The sequence below is a fragment of the Amblyomma mixtum genome, chromosome 10, assembly GCF_055824585.1.
Source record: "Amblyomma mixtum isolate Tamu chromosome 10, ASM5582458v1, whole genome shotgun sequence".
Taxonomy (NCBI): domain Eukaryota; kingdom Metazoa; phylum Arthropoda; class Arachnida; order Ixodida; family Ixodidae; genus Amblyomma; species Amblyomma mixtum.
The window spans coordinates 37,531,408-37,555,111 of NC_143021.1; the positions used below are offsets into that span (position 1 = coordinate 37,531,408).

Sequence of the window (23,704 nt, forward strand, 5' to 3'; positions counted from 1 at the left end):
TGGGCGAAAAAAAGTACCGTGTTTACATGCATAATTTGCTTACCCCTAATTTTTTGCCTGTATTTGTAATGAGGTTGGTGTCCAACCAAGGGCAGCCAGTGACTGCAAAAGAAGCCTGTACAGTTTCCACAGAAGCTTCAGAGTTAAGGAAATATTATATTACGAATCTACTCCACCTTGCGGGATTCGTCTTGACATTTGTACAACTTTGATCCCACTTCGAGTTAATACTCAACTCGATCTCTCCCTACCGTATGGTAGCCGTCCTGGTTAACTCAGTTCGTTGAGTGACTGCTCTGGTGAACTGGTGGTCCTGGGTTCGAATCCCCGACCAGGACGAATTTTTTTTTTTAAGAGGGGGACACGGCTCTTTGCGGCCAAAAATTGGTCAAAAATCGTATTTTCGATCTTTTCATTTTCACGATCCTGAGGTCATTGCGCAGCTATCTACGAATTTTAGTTGAAAAGTACCGCCTAATTCATGCATTATAGCGTTCCAAAGACGTGAAACTGCATGCGCGGCCCTTTAAATTGAGGTCTAATCGCACCGAACTTTGACTGCCCGCAGTTCGAGAAATATGCGCTCTGCCAGCGCCACTTTGGTTTCATTTGAAAGGTCTCTCTCTGTTCATGCTATTCCCATATTCTGGTTGGCAACTATGAGCAAGCCCTAGAAGCGGTAAGCAAAGAAACAAAATTGGGCAAAACGCGCTCTGCTATTGGTTCTCAAAATCACGGGACCAAAATGGCGACTTTTGGTTGGTTGACGTCGACCAACCAAAAGTCGCCATTTTGAGTGAGTCGGGCAGTCCCACTGTCACGGTGAAGTCAGGTTCGTTGAGCGCTAAGTGCGAACTATTTCAATTTACGCAAGTCTTAGGTTAAAAGATCTAAAAGGGAACGAACGGTTGAGATCCGAGGCGCGCTGGGAACTGTATTGTCGCATCCTGGTGTCTACATTCAGCGACAACGCCGTAACTGGCGGTGCTTAGCGTGACACCGAGGGTTGAGGGAGCGGAAGGTAGAGCTCAGAAGCGTGTTGGGTGCGCTGCATCATCGCATCCCGTTATCTACAATCAGTGATGAAGCGCCGACGCTTTGCGATGACCCGATAACGACGTCGCCGGCGGTGCTTAGCGCCACTGCGAGGAGGGATCAGGGCGATTCCTGCTGCATACAGACAGCATAATTGTAACTGTGCAGATGAAGAAGCGATACCTAAGCAGCTTCCGTTGACAGCCAGCAACGGCACGATAGATCGAGCTTCCCGGCAAAGCTGGTGGCACGGCGGCAGCAGCGGCCGCGAAACGACGTCCCGCAAAGTGCGAAATTTAAGAGTAAAATACTATATATGAAGAATGCCTGAGGAAATTGGACGATAACAGGTGGGCAGCTAAGGTATTTAAATACTCATACGGAAAGAGCATTGAAAAGAACTAGGAAACTAACCAGTAAGTATGCCAGACACGAGGATGGAGAAAGAAAGAGCATTAAACGACAGGTTAAACACGCGGAAGTTGAAAATTGGATTAATTCAATGGAAAAGAAACATAGTGTAGAACTGTATCGGTACTGGAAAAGGCAGAGCAGGAAAGAATTTTTCTATGATAACTCAAGAGGCAGTGCCCTACTCTTTGAAGCTAGGCCAGGGTGTCTTAGAACGCGCAGCTACAAAAAGAAATTTAATGAAGATGACGACACATATGCTGTGTGTGGTAGATCTGTGGAAACAATTTAACACCTCGTACTCAAATGTGATAGTATCCATCCAGATGTCGATGCAGGCACAGTCACTCTTCCCGAGGCCCTAGGGTTTAGAGATAATAATGGTCATGTAGATATAAATCTGTAGTGGAAGTTATCAAAAAGCGATTGGAAGATTGGTGGCTGAAAAGCAGAAAGGTGACATCAGGTTAGAAGTGTAGGAAACCGTAGTGAAAGAAGATAGTGAATCTTAATGAGAATTAACAACACAGTTGAACAAAAATAAAAAAAAAGCTGAGCATGGTGGCCACCACCCCGTTGCAAAAGGGGCGCTCCTATGCATCCATCCAATCCGAAACCTTGACAAAATAAACTTGCTTCTCAGTGTTTTGACGTCGTTTGTTAGGGGCTGGCTGTGATCACAGCGTTGTTGTTAGGTTCAATCGTGAGCCAGCCACAACTTGGGGTAGGGCGCAGTGCAGAGGCACTGGTCTCGGGTTCCAGCCTCCAGACCATGCCATCTGTTCGCCGGCAATTTCCTTGTTGCAAGCGCAATTGTGTCGACATCTACCCTTGGTGCCACAAAAATATGCCAAAAATGTTTTTCTCCGATTTCTCAAAACTGCAATTCTGGCACATTCAGAATTTTGGAGGAGCGATATCTCCAGTGCTATATCAGCTATTAGTACAATTTTTTTTTTTTTTTAGAAAAATAAATGCACAAATTGTGCAGTAATGCTAACTTTAAACCACTGCTTCCTTGGGAAGATTTTGAAAATAAATCTTTTGTCTCAGTCATCAAAATGAGGTTTTTCTCTGTCAAGTTTGACCAGCTGTAACTTTCGTCCAAGTCGTCCTTGAATGCTCATTTATACCTTACCGCACTCCTTGGTGACTCTAGATCATTTATAAATGTAATCTTCTCCACAAGTTATGTTAATGAACCAAGCTTCCTCCAAACAAAAGACATACTTTCCATGACAAATCTAACACTTGCTGCTGCAGGACGAAACCGTTTGCAGTTTTAGAATCAGCACATGAAAATGAACAAACAATGAAAATTTGGTATAAATCTGTCCATAAATAAAGAAAATATAGTTCTCAAGAGGGGTGTCCCCCATTAACTACAAAGTTTGTGTGGAAGCCAAGTAGCTTTCCTTTGTTGCTGTCAGCTGCGCTTGGGTGGATGCCAGTGAGTAATTACCATATTTACTCGCATAATAGGCGCACTTTTTTTTTTTTTCTAAAAAACCAGCTCAATGTTCAGGGTGCACCTATTGCGCAGGGTAAATTTCCGGAAATTTTCGACTCGCGAAATGGAACTTGCCGCGTGAATGCACCTGTGTACGGGCCATACCCTCTTTTCCTGAAGGAAATATTTAAAAAAAAAAAGAAAGATCCATGTAAGGGCTGCCCCTGAACTTTCCACGACCCAGATGGGAATAGCCTTCGAATTGGCCTCCTCGATCAGCTCCGGCTGCGCGCAACGTCGCTTAAATCATAGAGGCCACACACAGGCACTTCCAGGTGCCGCCCACGGATGGCGCCGGAGGTCATGGGCCATCATCATCATCATCAACTTTTTCCTTCGCTGTGAGCTTTTGCTCTAAACATCAGCATCAGTATCACCAGCTCCAGTTTTTTGTGCCTGTCAAAGGCCCAGGATCTGTGGTAGCGTGTTGTGGCTTTCGTGTGCTGCCGCCGAGCATTGCTATTGTAGCACAGCGGGCAAGCACCTTAATAGCCACACGGCTATTCGCAGTCGCAGACCTCCCCCTTGCGGTGGAACTGCCGGACCATTGGCTGCTTGGTTTGTTACTAGTCAGCCAGACTGCATGCGAGGGCCTCATTTTATCTCTGTTTGCCCCTGCCTGCTAGCTTGAATAAGACAAGCTGTCAGTGTTGTATCATATTGGTCAACAGTGCTTGACCATTTGCGATTGTATTGTTGGGCTTTGCAGTGCACGCCCAGCGGGCTTTGAGCTGGGCGTGCGTCATGCCATCATGCGGTGAACTGTATAAGGTGGGGCAGGTCGGGGGCATGTCTTATATTTGGAGTGAGTTTGGCGGTATGCAGTGTATATTGGGCGTTATGAGCTTGCTGAAGTTTTTTAGCACATGTTCTCAAATATTGAAGAAGCGTAGCTTGTTGGGCCAGTTGGTGCATGGTAAGTAGAAAACCAGCGGAAAGGACGCGTTCACAAGGAGAAGTACTCAGGAAAACGCTGGAAACACAACTGAAAATTCTTTACTTGGTGAATCGCCAACATCAGAACAGGGCGCATATGCGCGAGAGCAACCGCAAACGTTAACAAAACAGCAAACACAAAATTGATTAAGCGACCGAAGATTGCATGTGGCAACCTACGTCCCATTCGTGAAACTGTACTCTTTTGCTGGGAACCCAACAGAGCTGTCGCTGACGCATTCAGCTCCTAACTGCTTGATTTTGAAGGCTTCTAAGATTTCTCGTTCTATCTGCATTTTGCCGCGGCCGATGGTTTTGACATTGGCGAACAGAGGGGTGCAGTCTTTGCAGTGGTTGCAATGTCTTGGCAGATTTGCTGTGTTGCCTGGCTGCAGCGAAGTGCAGTGCTGCCTCATGTTCTCAAAAGTTTGCATAATTTGAGCGCCCCCTTTTTGAAGCCTTAATTTGAAGAATGTGAGCAAATACGGTACGAATGGCAGTATGGACTTGATGCTTACCTGGCAAATGAGCTCAGTGGATGTCAGGCACTGGGAGGTGGCCAGATCCAGAGGAGCATGCACACTGCGCTGCTGGCAAAAGGCCTCAAGATAGCTCACAATGCGGGCACGAGCCCTTTCTCGTGACACCTGGAGCACTTTCGATGAGACAGCCCTCGTGTGTTGGATTTGCCGTGCTGCAGCCTCACGGCATTGTTGCAAAGCGATGGCCACGAGGGATAGCATGCAAGCCGCATTGTGCGAGACACGGTGGCTAGACTGTCCCACCTGCCCAGGTTCCAAGAGACTGTGTAGGATGAAGGTGGTCACCACAAAACAATAACCGCAGGAGGCAAGTGTGCCTGCTGTTGTATTTGCCTGCACATCCATAGCAGTGTACAGCAGCCACAGTGGCTCTGGATGGCTGTCGGCAGACTGGCTTTATCTACACTCTAGCACATGCTGACAGGCTGTTCTGCGAGGGAAGGACTAGTTAAGCACTGTAGTAGGTGCGAGGTGTAACTTGTGGGGTAGTAATGGGGGGGGGGCAAATGCGTTCACCCCACTCAACTGCGGCCAATACCGCCACACCCCACCCCGTGATCGCGTGCGCTACCAAGCGTACACCGATCTGGCGGGCCTTGCTCTATGGGGCAAGAAAGGAACGACACTCTAAATAACACATACAAGGAATTTATTGGTGCAACAACGATAACACCAGCTAGCAACAATATACGCTAAGAAATCGAGGACGTCGAACTCACCAGCACGGTTACGGCCGAACGTTTACCCATGCTAGGGCAGGAGGGAAACTCCTGATGGGATGAGATGCGGATGTATGCCCCCCCCCCACGAGGCCTCGCCCCACTGGTGGAGAGCGGAGCTCCATGCTGACATGTCAGTGTGCGTCATATTCTCTAGCCGAAGTGCAAGTGCTCTTCCCTGCACACGCAGCAATCACACCTTCTGTGGCACTTATGTCACTGCAGAGAAATCATCACAAGGTAGTGAGTGCCATTCAGAAATGCAACAGCTGCGAGCTGAGATGGACTAGAAATTTGCAATTCCCAAATATTAATGAGGTTCGGATAGTAAAAAGCATTTTTATCACAATCTGTAAGCTCTAAAGTACCTCATTAGTTTCTTCCGAAGAGTACTTGTTCAGATATCTGTGAGTAAAGTGAGTAATGGGACCTTTCTGGCTTATGAAAGTGCCTCCCGAATCATGAGGTTCAACATCGCTTTCAGCAGTACTAATGGCTTCATGTAGTAGGGTCTTGTTTTGAAAGCTACATCTTTCTACTATCTGTTTTTAGCAGGAAAACTGTCGAGTGGTCAAAATGTGTGCGCGTGTAGATGCTTTTGCATCACATGTGATGTATGTCGACTCCAGATTGGATGTCGGAAAGCGTCATCTGCCAGGCAAAAGTGCGTCCATCGCCATTCTGGCATGTCACATTGATAGCCACTCGGCTAACCTGCTACGATGGCTGGCGGGCATCGGAAATTCTGAACTGCTAACGCTTTCTGCAAAAATGAAAAAGACGGCGACGAGCCATCAGATGGGCCCAATGTTGCAGTGGGCCTTTTCGGCAGGCCCACGGAGGGTGCAGACGTGTGAGCTGCAGCCGACAGTGTGCGACAGGCAGTGCGTGTAAACACACTTTCTCTCTCTCTCAACAAGTAGCAGCAGTTGAACGAAGAACAGTGACGACTGTCTGCAATGTCTGCAACTCTTCCGACTTCGTCCTTTGCCGAAGTGCCACATGATGGAACCAACGAGCTGTGAATGAACTGCTTCAGTAAGCGCAGTGCAAAGTATGCGGCAGCCTTGTTCGGGGAAGCGGCAGTGGGTTGACCACAAGGCTTTCGCCAAGCACACTTTAGAACTTCCAAAGTGTCGTCGGTAATTTTTTTTAAGCTTGTTCTGAGCCATGGTACCTACGGAGAATTGAGGGTTGGATAAAGTTTGCTCAGGGCCAGTGAGGTTGCTACAGTAAGAGCTCGTTAATTCGACACTGACGGGACCGCGAAGAATTGTCGAATTATCCGAATGTCGAAATATCGAATGAAAAACAAAAAACATTTGCTGCCACAGGACGTACTTTTATTTGGCAAAGAAATCTGTTATCGTCTGCTTTTTAGGGCGAATTTGAGCAGCTACGATAGCTCTAACAGCTGCCAGGTGCTCCGCGGCACACACACTGTCAGGGATTTGTTCACAGAAGTCCTCCCGCACGGACAAGGCTTCTGCGGCTTCTTTCACCGTGCGCTTCGGCATTTGGGGCAACTGCTCACAATCGTCACCTTGCGACGAATCATTGTTGTCAGCGCCTGTCACTTCTTCAATTATTTCGTCCTCGGTCAGCTGACTGGCAACGGTAAAACCATCATCAATCGACACATAATCAGCAGGCCGCACTTCATAAGGCAAGACACTCTCGAAACAGCTGTCATATTCTGTGGTTGCAGCTGAGTCAGCTGCTTCGGTCGGCAGTTCCTCTGCACAGCAGTTCGGTTGCACAGGAGTGTGGGCCCATTCGTGAGCAAGTGTTCAAAGCGCTAAGGGGCGTAATATCATATTTTTTTCCCAGCTTCCATACACAGAAGCATGCGTTGCAAGACGTGTGTCCTGTACTTGCATTTTAAATGTTGTATTACGCCCTGGGCTGAAGGGCTGTGCTTGCATTTGGCGGGAGGAACACACGCTTTGTCCATTCCAGGCCTGAAACCTTGCAGTGAGCACTGCAATTGTCCACAACCATGAGGACCTTCCGTTTTTCCAGCTGATGAAGCCATGATTGGAATGTGCTGGTTGTCATCCAAGCCTTCCTGTTGGCTTGATATCTGCAACTGCAAGGTGCCTCGCATTCTTTAAGCATCTCGGCTTCTGTGCCTTTCAGACGACTAGGAGCAGCAGACAGACGCTCTGTTCCCATCGTGTTGGCGGCAATAAGCACAGTAACCCTTTCTTTACTTCTTTTGCCTGCTGTGCAGGGGTCATCGTTGAAGGTGATAGTTTTTTCAGGGAGTGCCTTAAAAAACAACGCTGTCTTGTCGGCATTGAATACATTCCGAGCGTCGAATGCAGCTTCTCGGCGTTGAATACCGTATTTACTCGCATAATAGGCGCACCCCTAGTTTGGGCGCAAAAAATCAGATTTATTTTTTTCCGCGCATAATAGGCGCACCCCTAGTTTGGGCGCAAAAAATCAGATTTATTTTTTTCCGCGCATAATAGGCGCACCCCGAACTTGGCACTGTGATCAATACTGTATTTACACGATTGCAAGCCGACGCCTCGCCGCCCCCCGCCCCCCAATCTTTATTTTAACAAAGTTTTTGCTGAACTGACTACTAGTCCTCACTAGTGCTGCTGCCGTCGCAGCTGCTGCGGACCCACAGCACGTACAACGACATAGCGTGGAACAGCCGCACACAGTTTTCAGGGATGCTCACTTTAAACGTCTGTTTGGAAAGCTTCATCAGCCAGAAACCTTCCCAACTTAGGACCCCGAAAACCGCGGCGATAGGAGTCGCATACGAAAATTTAGGCACGCCGCAGTCGCAACTGCCGCACTTCTCGTCCACATCAAATTTCCGGCCTGCCGCACGCTTGCCGTGTTCGAGATCTAACTCCCAGCCGTGTAGCTATTAAGGCGCTTGTCCGTTGCGCTAAAATATCAACGCTCGGCGGCAGCGCAAGAAAGTCACAACTACGATGAACTAAGACGCTACGACAGAAACCGGCCCCTTGACAGCCGTGAAAAAAACGAGCTGGTGATGCTGATGTCGATATAGATAGGGGAGAAAAAGTTGATGATGATGATAAGCTTGACCTTGGGCGCCATCCGTGCGCGGCACCTGGATGCGCGTGTGCGGCCTCCGCGACCAAGCGCGCGTTGCTTGCAGCCGGAGCTGATCGCGGAGGCCACGGCGCGTGCATTTCGAAGGCTATTCCCGCATGGATCGTGGAAAGCTTGGCTGGGCCCTTACACTGATATTTTTTTTTTATTATTTCCTTCGGGAAAACAGGATGCGGCCCGTACACGGGTGCGTTTATGCGGTATGTTCAATTTCGCGAGTCGAAAAATTTCCGGAAATTTTACCCCGCGTAATAGGCGCACCCCGAACTTTGAGCCGGATTTTCTGGAAAAAAAGTGCGCCTATTATGCGAGTAAATACGGTACATTCCGAGCGTCGAATGCAGCCAGGTGTTCACGGAGCCACTCCTCAAAGACATCTTTGTCCACAGAAGCCCTTTCGCCACACACACTCATAAAAGTCAGATTGTAACGGCTTCTGAAACGAGCAAGCCAACCTTCAGAAGCTTTGAACTCCTCAACGTTCATTTTCGTGGCAAACCTTTCGGCCAGGTCACAAATGAGTGTCCCACTCACAGGGAGGTAGGCCTCACTGTAGGCTTCACTCTCCATAATGCTGCTTTCAATCTTTACATAGGTGGCCAAGGTGGTCCTTTTAACACCATACTTGTCCATCACATCAGTATTTCTACTTTCGTCGCTGTGTCGCCATCGCAGCAGGACACAAAGGCAGGGGTGGAATTGCTGCGCCATTTGCACCATGGCCCGCCATAAGGATTTCCCTGCGCCATCCTGGTCCATGGACGGCAGATTGCGCCTTGAATAGTTTCTGGCGCCACTCTGCGCCGCGCAGAAAGACTACTGACAGTTTCGGTTTCTGTTTGCCTGTGAGTGTTGTGCTTGGCTTTTGGCTGAACGCACCCCTGAAGCTCGCATCAGCGGCCAGTGGCGCCAGCTAGCGTGGCGGAGGCGCGTCCGTGCCTGTCTGCGTGCATAGTCAGCGTAGTGCGACGCATCATACATGTGCAGTGAACGACGGCAACTGTGATTTTGCGCAGAGACACAGAAAATTGAGAAATGGTGAAAAGTAAATACTATTTTGCTTTACTCAGTGCTGTTAAACTGACAGGAGCGAACCAAGAAGTGGTGAGGGTGAAATTACAACCCATGTGCGCTGCGGCGGTTGTTTCCAACCGCTTTTATCATTCTCTGTTTTCGTCACAGTCTAGAAACTGCATATTGCCGCAGAGTTCAAGAAAGAAGTGTACGACAGAAACATCGGGCTAGAAGCTAGCCCGCGCAATCACACCGTGCAGCGTGCGCGCCAGGGCACCCCAGCATGCTGCTGAGCCAGCGGATCAGTGCAGGCGACAGTGTGTATGCGCTGAGGGAGTTTTTCCCTGTGGAAGGGCTTCCTCACGTATAAGGGAAAGGCCGTTGTGCTAGGGCGTGCGCTCGAACTGCGTTGGCCAACTTTTGCAGGCTGCGGGTCGTTCGAAACTGGGCTTGGCCCGCGAGGGGCGCAGCGGGTTTTACGGAGCCTCTCCCATACGCACACCCCTAAAGAAAGCCAGGCGCCAGGCCGGGAATCGCTTGTATCCATTTTTACTGGTGGGTGTCCGGCAGTGGGTTTCGAACCAACCACCTCCCACAGCCGAGATGGGCGCTCAACACAACTGGGCCACGACTGCGGTTTGTGCTTCTGGAGGAAGCAAACGGCAATCTACCAAACATCCTTGTACGTCTGGGAGAAGTTGATTCCACTCTGATGCAACATAAGAAGGCAATTTAAAATTGACTTTGTACAGTGGTTGACAGTGTGCAAAAAATTGGCTGGGGCGTAGCTAAGGTTAAGCCTGGATATCTCGAAGCAAAAAGCTGCAGTGATCCGTGATAAACACTTGCTTGCGGCGAACGTCAAACGATGACGCGTGGCAGCGTTTGCCCGTTCTGTGGGCAAGCGTGCCTTATATACCCCTCCTTTCAAATGGGCACTGTGCACGGCTGCGGCGAAAGGTCAAACGGTGGTGAGGAGGAGAAGTGGCGGTGCACATGTGCAGTAGCGCGTGGCGGCGGTGAAAGGTCAGGCGACGGAGGCAGCGGCGCCGTGCGTGACGTCGCTCAGTTTCGCGCATGCGCCGAAGTGGCAAATCTGGCTTCCGGCTCATGCGAAGCGAGGTTTTGACTAGCCTAAAAATCTCCTCTCGCTTTAAAAATCTCCTCTCTTCAACTGTTCTTCTGTTATTTATCTCAGTTTATTAATATTTGGTAACGTGCAATGAAGGAAGTTGCAAACATATTCGTACAGGGCTTGTCTATACAGTAAACCTCGTTAACCCGGATCTCACGGGACTTTGATAAATGTTCGAGTTAACCGAATTCCGGATTATCGAATGTACCAAGAAAACGAGAAAGAAATGTACGCAGCATGAACATACCTTTATTGCTTGAAAAACTGCGTTATTTTGGTTTGTTTCGTCGCCGGCATCTGCGCTAAAATGATTTTTTTCAACCCCATCAGGGGATGGTTCGCACGCTCACTGTCACGGGATTCTAGTACGCAGAATTCCTCTAGAACGGCGAGAGCCTCGGCGGCCTCCTGCACAGTGCGACGTCGCGGCGGCTGATCTGAATTGTCATCATCGGAACACTTATTCTCCTCTACACCGAGCACTTCCGATATGATGTCATCGTCAGTCAGCTGGCCAGCCACAGCAACACCATCGTCAATGGCAATTTAGTCGGCAGGCAGGAGAAACTCCAAGCTCCTGTCATCCGTCACTTCGTCACCCATCCTTTCAGCGTCCTCGGGAGGCACATCTACATCACAGTCGTCAGGGCAGACAAACCCACTGTGCCTGAAGGAGTTCGCAATGACCTCCGCCAACGTGTTGCTCCAGACATGGGCTAAGATGTGGACCATGCTGAAGAGGTTTATGTCATATTCTCGCTCAGCCTCCTTGCAGAACAGCATCCTTTCCATCACATGCCATCTGTACTTCGTCTTCACGTGCTGCATGATGCCCTGGTCCAGCGGCTGTAGAGCAGCCGTCGTGTTTGGCGGCAGGAATGCAAGCTCGATGCATTCCAGCCCTGTCACATTGGTGTGTGCGCTGCAGTTGTCCACGACAAACAGAACCTTGCGGTTTTTGGCAGAGAAGCGGCGGTCAAGCTGCCGCAAGCAAGTTTTTAAAAAATATCCACGGTCATCCATGCCTTTCTGTTAGCTTTGTATTCTACAGGCAGGCGTCAAACGTTCTTAAAGCACCTAGGGTGATTCGCTTTGCCTATCACGACAAGTGGTAGGCGCTCCGTGCCCAACATATTTGTGGCAAGGAGCACAGTTATCCTTTCTTTGCTCCTCTTGCCTCCAACGCACGGGTCACCCTTGAACGTGATCGTTTTGTTCGGCAAGGCCTTGAAAAAAAGTGCCATTTCATCGGCGTTGAAGATGTTGGCAGGTTCATAACGAGCCAGGTACCGGGGAAGCTCGGTCGACTTCCAATCAGTGATGCAACATTCATCTACCGCTGCCTTCTCACCACATACGTTCCTGAAGACCAACCCATGTCTTTCTTTAAAGCGTGCGAACCATCCTTCAGATGCACTGAAAGAGTAAACGTTCATTTTCGCTGCGTATCTCTCAGCCTGCTGACAGATCAGCGGCCGCTGCGCATATCTGCGATCCATCATAGCAACGCATTTTCTAACGCCGGATGCGCTGCCGTCCTGAGCCTTTTTCTTGCTCCGGTGAACTTGCCGCTGTCAAATGCTTCGAGAATTTTTTTTGTTTTTCACGTAGTCACTCAATGTGCTCCGCTTGATCTCATACTTTTTCATTATCTCTTGCCAAGAAACGCCTTCACCGACCTCCTTTAATATCTTAACCTTCGTTTCCAAATTATTGGCCGGCTGCTGTTGCCGTTTCGCTGGGGGGGGCGGCCGCCATAACAGCAAAGTGTGACGGCAGAGACAACACGCACCAGTCTGCGCGCAATGCGTCTTGTCACACTCGCAACTCAAAGAAAGCAGCTGCAGCGTCGGCGTAGACGTGGCGGCAGTGACAGCACACACCAGAGGTCGAACGCAACGGCACGAGTCCGCACACAACACGGCTTTTCACACACTCGCAAAAGAACACAGCTGCAGCGCAGGCGTAGCGTGGGTCGAATGGGCAGGGCAGCACGCGCATAGATCCGGTGACAAAGTAAGCCTAGCAAGCCGTCCCGTCGTCTCTGCAACTTTTAGTGGTTGCTGGATGGTGGCTAGCGCCACCTGGCCACTGATCGCTCTCTCACTATCATCATCCCATCTCTCGTGTCCTGCGGCCGTTTCTCGTCTTGTTTCGGTTTGTGTGGCTCTCCTCGGCTGCGCCGGCTGTCACTGTCTGTCTAGGACGTGAGTAAAAAAAACCAGAGAGGTGTACGTCTCCAAAAACAATGTTTACTGCAACAATCACGATCAACTACAAAACTAAAAAAACACAGGGTTACATCACATAGATAAACATGCAACAATCAGGCAGAGTTCCCACGCGCAGGTGGTTTTAAGAACAACATCAAATAGTTCTAATTAGAGTCTTTTGAGTCCATGTAGAAATCGAATGAATGATAATGAAAACAGTACAATCGGTACTTAAGGTGGATCAGGAATGTCGCTAGAGGAGACCTCGCCGGGGCCTGCGGTGCGTAGCCGAAGGAGCGTCACGACGGTCCGGATCGTTGCCGGGATGCGTCGGCCTGGGAGGGCAACCTCAGAGCGTGTTTCCTTCACCGGCGTCAAAACTCGAGTCCCTTTGTCTCCTCTCGGGGCGGCCGCACGGAGGGGACGCTGTGGCACACCGTCCTCCTCGCCCCGCGGGTGCGTTGCGCCCATGTATCTTCGCGGCCGTGGATTGACACGCACTTGCGGTCCCCGGAGCTGCGTGCCCACGCCGTCTGGTTCTCTGCTTTCTTCGGTCTCCGGGCAAACGATTATTGCTTCCGCGCAAACGCGCGCACTTTGCACCGTCTGCTTCCCTCCCCAGCGGCTACGTCTGCTTCGTCCGCTGCGTGCCATACTTTCTATCTTCTTTTCCTTTCTTGGCGGGGCGTCTCGCACTCAGCCGTGACACCGGCTTCGTCGTCGGTTAGGGGTGTTTGAACATTCGGGCTGCCGAGTATGGACGTTGCGATAGCTCTCGCCGGGTTTGTCAGAGTAAACTGATACGCGGCTAAATGCTGCCGAGTTAACAAGCATTTAACACCATTGAACTACACACATTTTTGCCGGGACTGCGGTGCGTGTCCGAGTTAACCAAATTTCCGAGTTATCGAGATCCGGGCAAGCGAGGTTTTACTGTACATACAGCCAGGCACCAGCAGTGTGTTGTGTGCATATACTAGACTTTAGACCTATGGCTGCTCATTCCAGTTGTTTCTACATGTATTTCCAGGCAGCTGCTGTATGTGTATTGAGGGACCAGTTGGTCAGACGTACTGTTTAAATGGTGAATGTAGCATTAAGACAGCATACAGAAAACTAGAGGACAGGCTGTTTCAAGTTTTTCTGTGTGCTGTCAGTGCTACCATCATAGTACAAGCTGGAGTGTTTGATAGAACTACTGGGGATACTTTGGTAGAGTTAAGTATTATGAATGCACAATGTATTTTGAGGAGGAAGTAGCTGGGAGTGGCAACACATTTTGCAAGTTTTATAGATCAAATGGCTCGTTGTGTATGTGTAAGGTCTATACTGCTGTGAAGTGCAGTTTGTGCTAGTTTAATATTGATAAATCCACATTTTAGGTGCTCCCAAACTGCTCCATAACTCTATTTTGCTTAGGAGGGTAGATGTGTAGGCCAGTTGGTGAGACATGAAGGAGCTAGACACCGCAGCGGACACGGGACAGAGAAAGAAGACGACACAGGGCGGTACTTGCAACTGTGTTGCAAGTACCGCCCTTGCCCTCTATTTTGCCTGCTCCAAACCTGCTCCAAGGCCCGGTTTGTCAGTTCCACCCCTGCAAAGCTGAGGCGTGCAGGCACTGCGCGCTACCCACTCGAAAGCAGCACAGTAAACACGCTGGCAAAGTGTGCAACTACCAAAACAGGCGCTGCCTTACGGTTAAATAACTGCAATCGCAGCAGCGGCAAGAACACGTGGAAACGACAACACACGCCAAAACGGGACTTGCTGTTGATAGGGTTATGCGGACAACACCAACACGACTGCTGCAACACAACAAAGCACACAGAAAGACGCTTTGGTCGCCGCTAACCTCGCTTCCCTTGCCCTCTCTCACGCTGCTGATGACGATGACCATATGGATGGCCTGCCAGTCGTACAGTAGCGCCGTCTTTTTCCTTTTTGCTCTACTCGGTGCACCAACTGGGCAGGCTGCGGAGTGAAATAGAATTAACTGACGCAGAGCAAAATTAGTTCGAATTAACGAGTTTTGCCCCATAGGCTCCTATGTATAATTGTAGGGACCTCACATGCACGTCGAATTATCCGATTTGCCGAATTAACGGGGGCTGAATTAACGAGCTTTCACTGTACCTGCAATCCCTCTAAGGTGAACTTGCAACTTGTGCAGTTATGAGCACAGGCAACAGCCAATGTTTTTGTGCTCTAAATATCTGTGTGATCATGCGAAGATTGCCTAAAAAATTCGCTGTGGCTTAGCTTGGTTAAGCCCGGTAATTGCGAAAGCAATATCCGTACCTACGCCATGGTTCAGCTGGTAGTGTAGCTAGTGGTGGTGCTTGTGGTAAGACTTGTGGCGATGCATCTGTTATACAATCCAATCCAATGTAATCTAATGTAATCCAACCCAATCCAGTCCAGTACAATCCAGTCCAGTCAGGCCAACGTTCATGTGCACCGCCGTCACACACGGACGGCACGAGATCACGAAGCAATTAAGCCGCTGGTGGTTGGCACAGCTACTGCTTTCTAGTGACGTGAGTCGAGCCTAATCTCTTCAGCGTAACGCCACAATCGCGCTCCTAGCGGAGAGCGCAGGGGTTAGGCACCAGTGGTGGCACCATCGCGGCTTGCGACGGCGCGATTCGGTCGCCCTTCTCTTCGGCGTGACATCACAAAGCACCTGTTGTGCTCCTAGCGGAGAGCGCAGGAGCTAGGCGCCGGTGGTGGCACCGCCACGGCTTGCGACGGCGCGATTCGGTCGCCCTTCTCTTCGGCGTGACATCACAAAGCACCTGTTGTGCTCCTAGCGGAGAGCGCAGGAGCTAGGCGCCGGTGGTGGCACCGCCACGGCTTGCGACGGCGCGAGTCGGTCGCCCTTCTCTTCGGCGTGATGTCGCACATGACGTCACACAGAGGTCAACTAAAGGTGGCACCGCCGCGCCATGGCAAAGGTTGAAAGTGCAAGTAGTAAAGCTTTCGCTTTAAAACAATCCTGCAGCTGCTCTTGTGATGGGGAAGTGTGTGGTGACCTCCTTCTGCTCGTACCTGAACTTTTCAGATCCGGGGAATATTAGCTGACAGAAATTGGTTGACTGGAGGGGACTCATCACACATCTGCATGGGAGCTGTTATAGAACTATTTTATTTTATTTTTTTATTTACATAATACTGCAGACCTCATGTGGTCCAAGCAGGAAGGGCAGATAAGGCATAATTACAAACGCCATAAGTTATTACATAGGCAAAAGGTTTACACATGACACAAATGAGGAAATACACAATTCAAAGGAAATACACTACACATCAATCAGCACACAAGAATTCATTTCTAAGATTATTTTCAAAATTATCACTTGATACGATCTGTTCGTGCAGTGCATTCCAATCGTTTATTGTGCGCGGAAAGTAAGAGTATTTAAACGAGTTTGTTTTTGCAAAATATGGTGTTAGGGCATGGGAATGTTGGTGACGGGTTTTTCGTGTAGTCGAAGGTGTAACATAAGGTGAAGAAGAAATTCCAAACTTTCCCTGGATGAGTGAATGAAGAAACATTAATCGAGCAATTTTCCGTCTGATATGAAGAGGTTTGATTTCGTTGGAGGCCATTAAAGCTGATGGGGAATCAGTTCTCTTGAATTTATTGTAAATGAAGCGCACCTTTTTTGGTGTACGGATCCCACACTATAGCCGCATACTCAAGTTTGGGCCGAATAAGAGAGTTACCGTATTTACCCAATTCCAACGCGCCCCCGATTCCAACGCGCACCCAATTTACGGCACCAAAAAAAAAAAAAATTTTCAAGCCCCGATTCTAACGCGCGCCCGATATCAGTAATGAAAAAAAAAAAACTACAAGCCCCGCTTCTAACGTGCATGTGACTTCCACGAATGAAAATAATTTGCAACCGTTTTTATATTTTAAGGGGAGATGCGGGTGAAAAAACCGCGATTTTTTTCGATAAAGTCGATTTTGTATTTTCTTGCGTTTTGTATTCCCCCAAGCCTCTTCTTTTATGTGTAAAAAAATCAAAGCCAATAATCAATGGGAAGTTAGTAAAGAATACTATTAAAGCACTCGTGGTGGCTCGCGAAAGTGCGAATTTGACCGAATTTCGGGAACGCGGCATTTCGCTCCACGGCGTCGCCCGCTCTTGAATATTCGCGGGGAAGTAGGCCTACCCATCGTCTACGACTGGTCTACGAGAAGCCACTTCGGCAGCGGCGCATTCTTGATAAAAATACAAAAAAAAAGATCGTTTCCCGCCCGAGTCGAGCGTCGCGACCAAGACCTACTGAACTACAGACCTGCACATTTGGCACTGCTCCAGCGCGCATGTTCTAGTTCATGCCTTTTGCCGCTAGGGAACTACGGGAAGCGTGGCGCTACATTATACCTGTTGAACAAGATGGCCTCCTCCATCATTTTATTTCAAAGAAGGCAGTTTCGTCGTTTGTCCACGTAATCATTAACATCCATTTATCTATGCTAGGCATGGTGGTGCTGACGAAAAGAAAGCGGATAAAAAGAAAGACGTTTTTTGTACTCATCCAGAGCGAAAAAACTCATTATTGTGGATATTTTTATCGTTTATGGGAAGATAGCAGAAGAAGACGAAACAAATGTATTAAATATCTTGCGCAAATAGGCAAACGATGATGATGATGACAGCAGACGAACAGGTCAACCGAGCGCCCTCAACGGCCAATAAGCTAACGAAAGTTGGCGCACGCTGCTCCATAGGACCCCGCCAAATGTGCAGGTCTGTAGTTCAGTAGGATTTGGTCGCGACTGGCCCTTCAAATCACGTGGTACGATCGGAGCCGTTCCATTGGCTACGAGCATTCCACCGCACGGTCAGGCGCAGACGCTCTTTCTTCGTTCTGCCGCCACCGAGACGTGAACCAACGCTTCTGCCCGGGTTTTTCTCCTATCTCCGCTATGGATGTGACTGAGAAACGAGATTTTCGCTCACGCAATTTCCTGACAAAGCATCAGTATAAAGGAAGACGCCCCAAGCGCAAGCGGAGAGCTCCGGTTACGGGAGGTTCGTCTGTGCTAGGCGTAACTGCGGCAACGGCGATGCTTCTTGCGGAGCATCCATGACTTCATCAGTGCGTCTGAGCGAAAGATAAAGATCTTCGACTGTAAAAACGGGCGCGGGAGCGCTGTTATCTGTGAGATCGGCATGATGCACGACCTCGTCAGCGGCGCGGCTTGCCCCGCCTGCGGACGATGTAATCTCTGTCGGCCGCAAAACAGAAAGGAGTCTCATCGTTTTTGGAACTTTACCGCCGAAATGACGCGTTTCCGACAACCGTTGTTTCATCAACATATTCTTCGATCCGCGTATCTTGATCGTGCAACGGCAGTGATGAGGCGTCCGCCCGCGGGATACCGTCGGACGGGATACCGTCGTCGTGAACGCGGTCCGTGGTCGCTGAGCACGCGACCAATGACAAGCGCCACACCGGTTGAAAACGGCTCCTGCGACGCAGAAAACGACGAGCAAACGTGCTCCCATGTTTCCAGCAGTTAGTGAGCTCCCACATCGTATAATGGCGATGACGATGGGCAGCTATGGGGCAGTTTCGGTTTGCACTCGAATCCAACGCGCATGCGATTTTGAGACGTATTTTCCCCGAAAAAAGGTGCGCGTTGGAATTGGGTAAATACGGTATATGCTAATAGCTTAACGTGACTGGGTGCTCCTTTGAGCTTGTGTTTCAAAAATCCAAGTTTTTTTAATGCAGATGAACAGATGTAATCAATATGGTCGCTCCAGTTAAGCTGCGAATTTATTAAAACTCCTAAATATTTGTATTTTTCTACTTCCGAGATAGTAGTGCCGCAAGCAGAGTAACTAAAGTGGATAGGCTGCTGTTTCTTTCTTGTCATGCGCAAAACCTCAGTCTTATCAGAATTGAAGACCATTCCTGATCTGTCACACCAGGCCACAATTTCGCGGAAGGCATCATTCAATAATATCTGGTCAGGGGTGTACAGCAAATCGGCAAATAAACCAATTTTAACATTTCTATCAACGGAACACACACTGTCGTTTACATAGACTAAAAATAACAGTGGACCTAGTACACTTCCTTGGGGCACGCCAGATGTCACTGGAAGTAACGTGGAAGAGATGCCACCAATATCCACAAACTGTGTTCGATTTTGTAGGTAGGAAGCAATCCAGTTTACTAAGGTCAAGGGCACGCCTATTAATTTCAGTTTTTCAGCAAGTTTATTATGGGGAACTTTATCAAACGCTTTGCTGAAGTCTAAAAAAATTATGTCCAGTTGTCCTGATTTATCTAATACGGAACTAAAGTTATGGATAGCAGTAACCAACTGCGTGACAGTTGAAAAACCTTTCCTGAAGCCGTGTTGAAATGGAGACAAGCATCATTTAGAGTTTAATATTTCAAGTATGTGGTTAGCGATAATGTGTTCGATTAGTTTGCAACAGGTACTCGTCAAAGAAATCTGACGGTAATTGCCTAAACACGCGCGGTCCCCCTTTTTATGCAGAGGCCCAACTCTGGCTGTTAGCCAGTCGGGGGGCAATGAAAAAGACGATAAGGATAAACAAAAAATTTTTGTTAAGAAATGAGCTAATGATTCAGCATAACGGCGTAAGAAGGCGTTTGGTATGTCGTCTGGACCATGTGAACTTTTGGTATCTAACCGGAGTAGGGATTCAACAACGCCTTCGTAGGATTGATTCTTCAGGCGGAAGGTCAAATACATGTTCATTGGCACTTTCTTTAGAAAACACAGAATGAAAGTAGGCATTGAAATGCGTTGCAATCGATTGAGGACACGTAATCACGTTGTTATGCACAGTGATTTGGTTTATTACTTTCTGTAAAATAATGTTTTTTTGCTGATTTAATGCTAGAAGAAAGCTCTTCTGCTAAAATAGCTAACTGACTAGAACTGGAGTTCTTAGTTTTTTTCAGCCGTTTGAGCCTTCGTTTTAGGTGAATGATGTGCCGATTTATCCAGGGATTTGCTTCCTTTAAGCGCTTCTTCTCATCGGGTATGAAGTTATTGATACAATATTTACAGTGTTCCTTGAACGTGTTCCATAACTGTGTGACACTGGTTCCCTCAAAGCTTTCATAAGCCAATTCTAAATAATCAAGGGTGGATTCATCTAGTGCTTTTGAATAATCTTTTACGTTCTTATGCTTTGCTTTTTCTATACGTCCATGGACTACAGGTAAAGATGCGACTACTAACTTGTGATCAGATATCCCGTCATGAACAGATACTGTGTAATCACAAAAAGAGCGGTTTATGAATACTAAATCTAAGATTGACTCAGTAGAACCATGCATTTTAGTTGGTTAGGTGACTATTTGCTGAAGGTCGTGGGACAACATTATACCATAGAAAGCGTCAGCATTTTCAGAGCACCCAAGGTTTTCGTTAGACCAGTTTATGAATGGCAGATTGAAATCCCCTGCAAGAATCAAATTTTTATTCCTGTAGTTGAACAAAAAATCCTGCAGCTTATGCATATAGTCCAGGTCTGAATTAGGGGGCCTATACAGTGCACATAAGATGAAAGTGTAGCCACGATACGTGATTTTCAGAGCAAGGCTTTCATGGTTTTCTGGTGAATTTAGAACTATAGCGGAAACATTCGGTTTTAGTAAAATGGCTACGCCACCTCCTCGTGACGCCCTATCACACCTAAATACAGTGTATGGTGGAGGAAAGATGCAATCATTAGTGATATCACAGTGAAGCCAAGTCTCGGTAATAACAACTATATCAGGGCTATGAGTAAACAGAGCGATCTCAAGGGAAGTTGCCTTGTTCACTATGCTTTGGGCATTTATGTTTAAGATAACAAGGTCACAAAGAGCTGGGTTATCTAAGGTGGTCTGTCAATCAGACTTACTAGAAGGGAGAGGAGAAAGGCTAATCCGTTGTTCAGTTGAATCGTTCCAAGCGTACGTGCTGTTGCCGATTTTGAGCTTGTCATGAACGAGATAAGCCTTCTTTCCATCCTTCCTTTCGGCCTTGCAAGATTCCCAGAGCAATTTTCGTTTTCTTAGTGTCTCCTTAGAATAATCATTTTGTATGGAAAAGGCCGAACCTTTAAGTTTACTAACATTTGCATACAGGACCTTTTTTTCATTAAAATCTTGAAAGAATACGATTACAGGATGGTTTGAGTTGTTTGCTTTTCCTATTCTATGTATACAGGCAATGGAAGACATTGAGACACCAAGGTGTTTTTCAAAGACCTCAGAAATCACCTTATTTTTGAGTTCCTCTTCAGTTTCAGAGGTATCTTCTATTATGCCATGTATTATCAAATTCAAGCGACGACTGCGATCCTCCAGGTCAGTGAGCTTTTGATGTTGCTTGGAAAATGACTGCTCTATCGAATTCATATGCTGTTCGATTGAAGCAAGTGGTTCAATACCGGGCTTGAAGTCGTCAAACAGATGTTCTATGCGATCTAGTCTAGTTGCTAAGGAGCTGAGAGATATATCTAGCTTACTTTGGAAAGTTTTCAGTTCCGAAATTTCCTGCTGTTTGATGGTTTGGGATTGCATGATTTTATCGGAACATTTCCTGAACAGGGTTGCTTTCTACATCACCGCATAAAAGCAGTTTGCACACAATTAAGCATTCATAAGCAATGCACATCAAACGCCGGGGCAACGGCAGGACCAGCAACACACGGTTATCGCTTCTACATGAGGAGCAGCAACCAACCTGGATAAGCAGAAGGGGAGGCATGCTTAGAGCCAGTGTTCCGTGTGGTCCGCCGTGCCCAGTGAAGTCGAAGCGCTGGGGATCTGCCTTTATACCGGTTGTTGAGGATGACGTCACTCCCCAACCGAAGTGGCCGGCAGGGGGATCGGTGAAAGTTGTATCAGTTGATATTGGCAAGCGGGTGTGGTTGTAGCATGTGTCGTTTTCATCGGCGAAGCCCAGCAGCAGAACCTGGATAAGCAGAAGGGGAGGCATGCTTAGAGCCAGTTTTCCGTGTGGTCCGCCGTGCCCAGTGAAGTTGAAGCACTGGGGATCTGCCTTTATACCTGTTGTTGAGGATGACGTCACTCCCCAACCGAAGTGGCCGGCAGGGGGATCGGTGAAAGTTGTATCAGTTGATATTGGCAAGCGGGTGTGGTTGTAGCATGTGTCGTTTTCATCGGCGAAGCCCAGCAGCAGAACCTGGATAAGCAGAAGGGGAGGCATGCTTAGAGCCAGTTTTCCGTGTGGTCCGCCGTGCCCAGTGAAGTTGAAGCGCTGGGGATCTGCCTTTATACCTGTTGTTGAGGATGACGTCACTCCCCAACCGAAGTGGCCGGCAGGGGGATCGGTGAAAGTTGTATCAGTTGATATTGGCAAGCGGGTGTGGTTGTAGCATGTGTCGTTTTCATCGGCGAAGCCCAGCAGCAGAACCTGGATAAGCAGAAGGGGAGGCATGCTTAGAGCCAGTTTTCCGTGTGGTCCGCCGTGCCCAGTGAAGTCGAAGCGCTGGGGATCTGCCTTTATACCTGTTGTTGAGGATGACGTCACTCCCCAACCGAAGTGGCCGGCAGGGGGATCGGTGAAAGTTGCATCAGTTGATATTGGCAAGCGGGTGTGGTTGTAGCATGTGTCGTTTTCATCGGCGAAGCCCAGCAGCAGAACCTGGATAAGCAGAAGGGGAGGCATGCTTAGAGCCAGTTTTCCGTGTGGTCCGCCGTGCCCAGTGAAGTTGAAGCACTGGGGATCTGCCTTTATACCTGTTGTTGAGGATGACGTCACTCCCCAACCGAAGTGGCCGGCAGGGGGATCGGTGAAAGTTGTATCAGTTGATATTGGCAAGCGGGTGTGGTTGTAGCATGTGTCGTTTTCATCGGCGAAGCCCAGCAGCAGAACCTGGATAAGCAGAAGGGGAGGCATGCTTAGAGCCAGTTTTCCGTGTGGTCCGCCGTGCCCAGTGAAGTTGAAGCGCTGGGGATCTGCCTTTATACCTGTTGTTGAGGATGACGTCACTCCCCAACCGAAGTGGCCGGCAGGGGGATCGGTGAAAGTTGTATCAGTTGATATTGGCAAGCGGGTGTGGTTGTAGCATGTGTCGTTTTCATCGGCGAAGCCCAGCAGCAGAACCTGGATAAGCAGAAGGGGAGGCATGCTTAGAGCCAGTTTTCCGTGTGGTCCGCCGTGCCCAGTGAAGTTGAAGCACTGGGGATCTGCCTTTATACCTGTTGTTGAGGATGACGTCACTCCCCAACCGAAGTGGCCGGCAGGGGGATCGGTGAAAGTTGTATCAGTTGATATTGGCAATCGGGTGTGGTTGTAGCATGTGTCGTTTTCATCGGCGAAGCCCAGCAGCAGAACCTGGATAAGCAGAAGGGGAGGCATGCTTAGAGCCAGTTTTCCGTGTGGTCCGCCGTGCCCAGTGAAGTTGAAGCGCTGGGGATCTGCCTTTATACCTGTTGTTGAGGATGACGTCACTCCCCAACCGAAGTGGCCGGCAGGGGGATCGGTGAAAGTTGTATCAGTTGATATTGGCAAGCGGGTGTGGTTGTAGCATGTGTCGTTTTCATCGGCGAAGCCCAGCAGCAGAACCTGGATAAGCAGAAGGGGAGGCATGCTTAGAGCCAGTTTTCCGTGTGGTCCGCCGTGCCCAGTGAAGTCGAAGCGCTGGGGATCTGCCTTTATACCTGTTGTTGAGGATGACGTCACTCCCCAACCGAAGTGGCCGGCAGGGGGATCGGTGAAAGTTGCATCAGTTGATATTGGCAAGCGGGTGTGGTTGTAGCATGTGTCGTTTTCATCGGCGAAGCCCAGCAGCAGAACCTGGATAAGCAGAAGGGGAGGCATGCTTAGAGCCACTTTTCCGTGTGGTCCGCCGTGCCCAGTGAAGTTGAAGCGCTGGGGATCTGCCTTTATACCTGTTGTTGAGGATGACGTCACTCCCCAACCGAAGTGGCCAGCAGGGGGATCGGTGAAAGTTGTATCAGTTGATATTGGCAAGCGGGTGTGGTTGTAGCATGTGTCGTTTTCATCGGCGAAGCCCAGCAGCAGAACCTGGATAAGCAGAAGGGGAGGCATGCTTAGAGCC

At 48.8% G+C, this 23,704-nt stretch overlaps 2 protein-coding genes across 4 annotated transcripts in view; both read left to right on the plus strand.

Moving 5' to 3' along the window:
• The window catches only part of LOC149325594 (protein RCC2 homolog), a 71,574-nt gene that overhangs the window by 11,972 nt on the left and 35,898 nt on the right, over window positions 1-23,704 (plus strand). The window lies entirely within an intron of this gene.
• Window positions 1-23,704, plus strand: part of LOC149325595 (uncharacterized) — a 49,224-nt gene continuing 25,520 nt past the window's right edge. Inside the window, exon 1 of the mRNA XM_089563721.1 lies at window positions 1-23,704. This exon is cut by the window's right edge and continues 25,520 nt beyond it. The gene's annotated coding sequence lies outside the window, so the exon portion shown is untranslated.